Consider the following 4,442-nt stretch of genomic DNA (forward strand, 5'->3'; position numbering starts at 1 on the left):
CTTCCTCGTATTGTATGTCGACGACATACTGCTCATAGGAAACGATGTTCCAACCTTGCAGGAGGTCAAGTCTTGGCTTGGGAAATGTTTCGCTGTGAAGGACCTCGGAGAGGCTGCCTATATTCTGGGAATAAGGATAGTAAGAAACAGAGAAAAGAGACTGATAGGGCTCATTCAGGATACATACTTGGATAAGGTACTGAAGTGTTTTAGTATGGAAAATTCCAAGAAAGGGGAGTTGCCAATCCAAAGCAATACCAAGCTGAGTAAGACTCAGAGCCCGAGTACAGAGGCAGAGATAGCTGATATGAGCCAAGTACCTTACGTTTCCGTAGTAGGCTCTATCATGTACGCTATGACTTGTACTCGCCCTGATGTGGCCTTCGCCTTGAGCATGGTCAGCAGATATCAGAGAAACCCTGGTAGAGCCCATTGGATTGCGGTTAAGAATATTCTTAAGTACCTGCGAAGGACCAAGGAATTGTTTCTAGTCCTCGGTGGGAGTGATGACTTAAGGGTACGAGGGTACAATGACGCTAGTTTTCAGACGGATCGGGATAATTTCTGATCGCAGTCGGGCTGGGTCTTTACCCTGAATGGAGGAGCAATGACTTGGAAAAGTTCCAAGCAGGAAACCGTAGCTGATTCAACGTGCGAATCAGAGTACATTGCGGCGAGCGAAGCGTCGAAGGAGGCTATATGGTTGAACAACTTAATTGGAGACCTTGGAGTTGTGCGATCCATAAAGGAGCCGATGGAAATTTTCTGTGATAATGAAGGAGCGATTGCCTTAACCAAGGAACTGAGAGATCATGGTAGATCTCGACATATTGACATAAAATATCACTTTATCAGACATCGGGTAGAAGAGGGACTCCTCGTTGTAAAGAGGGTATTATCAGAAGAAAACCCAGCAGACCCCCTTATGAAGGGACTGAGTAGGGTCAAACACTCGCAGCACGCTAGGAGCATTGGGCTGAAGGATGATATAAGTTTGGATTAGATAGGAAACGTGTAATAGATAGTTTGTACTTGACATTTGATGAATAAATAAAATTGTGTTATTTATGAGTAAAGTTACTATCTTATGTTGGTTATTTATCCATTGTTTCAATTTTGCATGTTTTGACTTCCTGAATGATAGGATTATTCGAACAGTCCACAGTCAGTCACATTTTGGAAGTAGATATGAATGAAGATTGTCATGAATTGTTTGTAGATTGTCTAAAAGGTTTTGGGCATAGCAAAGGTTTGCTGCAAAATTCATGAGTGCTTATGAATATGATTTGAGCATTGGAATAAACCCGAGTTTGCTGGTATCACTTTGTGGTGTTTTGCCTTAAGTGATTGCAAAGTGATAATATCATATAGTCTTAAAACTTAGAGATATGATTGTTGTTTGCTGGTTGGTTATGCATTGATAATATGTAAACGCATCAGTAACTTGATGTTATAAAACACATTGTTGTGCATGATTCAATTAGTGAACAATAGATGCATATGAGTCGAAGTTGATCTGTTCCTTTTATTCTATGAGAATAAGAGTGATATCTTTGGCCACTTGATGATTTGGTTTGACTTATGTGTCGGGCCCGGTCAGAATGAAGTTGATGCGTTCAACTAAATTCTATGTCAAGAAAATCAGAGATCAAGAAACAAATGTTGGACAATAAGAATTGTCAGCATGATATCTAGAACGGAGGATTATAAGATCCCTTATCTGAAGGGCAGGTTTATCAGAGTTGACAGCGAAGTATAAGAGCTACGATTGCTAATCGGATTATGAAGTCATATGTGAGATATATTTACTAGATGATGTGTGTAAAACCCACTAGTTTTAAACCTACTTTTAATTATCAAATAACACACAAAAGGCAGTGAACCTATCAATTGTGGTATAGTTCAAGCAAGTAGGGTATCGAACACAGGGAACGGCAAATTAAATACTAAAACCTAATTTATCTAATTTAACTAATAAGTAGGGGGTTTCTCTAGTTTTACAAGACTAGAAACTTACTAATTATTACTAACTTAAGCTAGAAAACAAAGACTTGACTAGATTCAATAATGGAGAAGTACTTCTATTTAGTTCAACTTAATTGATCCTATGGTTGATTTCAAGGTAAAAGTGCAATGGATTAATTCTTTTGCTAGTTACCTATTCAATTGATTAATTCCGTATTCACTTCATTAATCCTTAGCAAATAAATCAATTTAAACAATGGCCAGTTGTCTATTTCAATTAAATTTACTAGATATAATATTCGGGCTAAGTTAGACTTGCAATAGCTAATTAATTTATCTTTTAATTAACTTCTTGTTTAATGGTCATCTCACAAGCTTGCACATAAATTTACTTGATTTTCTTATTAATCCTAGTTTCATGTTCATTACACTAGACATATGACAAAAAAGTGTTCACTAAGCATATGAGATTGATAACTAATAGATGTTCATGCTAATTAATTATCTCCCTATTAACAGAAAATTAATTATCATTCATACACAAGGTTCTTTAGCAAGCTAAAATAACTAAATTAACCAACATAGAATTAATCCTACCAAGAATCAAATCATATTACCAATTTCGTATCCCCAAATAGAAGTTTAAAGAATTTAGCTCATAATTAAGGTAAATAACAGCAAACAAATAAGTTCAAGTTGCTTAATCATGTTGACAAAACAAAAGAAACAAATAGAATGGTGGAATTATGCCTTAATTACTCCTGGAATTGGATTCTAGCTTCCTTGGTCGACTTCTAGGGTTCTTCTGGCTTCTTATTCGCAGCTAAGCACTTCTGAATCGTCCCAGAACTTTTTTTCTTTCGATCTGTGGAATTATCTTTAAATAAGCGGTTCGACTCGTCGAGTCAAGTGGTGACTCGTCGAGTCCCTCTCACATTCTACGTATTGCGATAACTATCTGGGATCCCGAGTCGTTATCCTTCTGATTCCTCGACCGTACTCGTCGAGTATCTATATGACTCGACGAGTAGAAGCTTCTTTTTCAGTGTTTTCCTTCTTCATTCCACTCTCAATCTCCTAACCGCTTCTCTTGCTTCCTTTTGCTTCCGAACTTCATTTTTGGACTGAAAAACATAATTTAACACTTTTAAGTACCTTTTGTCCATAATATGCGATAATTTAGCTAATATATAAGTAAAAAACTATACTAAATACACACTAAATATGCACATATCAAAATACCCCACACTTGTCTTTTGCTTGCCCCCAAGCAAAACTGAATTTTAATACCTTAGAACTATGTATAACAACTCCAATCTAACCCAGCCATCATGCCAAGACCGCAACGCATGCATTTGTGTCTAAAATTTTTCCTAAAGAACCCCCCATATTCCAAATACTCACAATCCTCATAAACATTCACCCACTCACCCCGAACTATGCTCATTTTATGCAACCCTCCGAATCCATCCGCAGAAAACCTCTTTACCCTCAAGGTATTTTTAATCGAGCCACCCAAGCATACATATTCTAGAAAATTACAATTTTCCGATACCACTATGGAATTCTTTGAATTCTTCACTTCTTTGAACATTTCATCTTTGATATCTTTGAATTCACCAACTTGTACTAGCTTTTGGTATCTTCAACTTTTTTTGGATTTTTGGAATTTTGATCTTTGAACTTCATACTTAACTTTGATACTCCAAAATTCTTATAACTTTTCTTGTAATTTTTTCTTTTTTTTTTCATGTATTTCTCACTTTTTTTTTTCACTCAAATCCCTACATGCTTAAGCAGGGGCGCTCAATCTCAACCTTTATTGGCTAATGATAAAAATTTTCCTGGATACATTTCAGGTTTAGGCTGCTAAACATATTGCATCCCTCAGGCCGAGCAAGGTCGTGTTTTTGTCCCATGATTTCACTAGAATAAGGAAGCCACAAATGCACTAGAACGTATATAGGCTCGACTAAACATTTGGGTCTTCATGCAATTATTAACACAATTCTAACATAGAATCCTAATTTTTACCAAAATTTTCTAAATAAATCCTAAGTAATACTTTTGGTATGCAAAATTTTTTAAAATTGACTATTATGTAACCAACCCCCTACCCCACACTTATGTAATGCAATGCCCTCATTGCATATGATGCATGATAAAGAACAATAAAAATAAGAAGATAATTGGAACAAACTCCCCTGGGATAGTAGTGGCGAGGTTGATATCTCTTCTCTTCAGCTCCATCTTCAATTGACTTTAGACATGGTAACATCTCATCCATGCCTTGGGTGTCAAAGCTCATGTGGGTCGCTCCAAATACGCGGAAATTAGTGTAAGATCTTCAAGAATGGAAATGGAAGAATAAGTGAGCAAGTGGGACCAGTAGCAGCATCAAATCAGCAGTCCATCGAGATAAAAAATGATCGACTCGTCGAGTCTTATAGTGGACTCGTCGAGTACCAGCGCGCCTT

Source organism: Lactuca sativa, chromosome 4, assembly GCF_002870075.4.
Source record: "Lactuca sativa cultivar Salinas chromosome 4, Lsat_Salinas_v11, whole genome shotgun sequence".
NCBI lineage: Eukaryota > Viridiplantae > Streptophyta > Magnoliopsida > Asterales > Asteraceae > Lactuca > Lactuca sativa.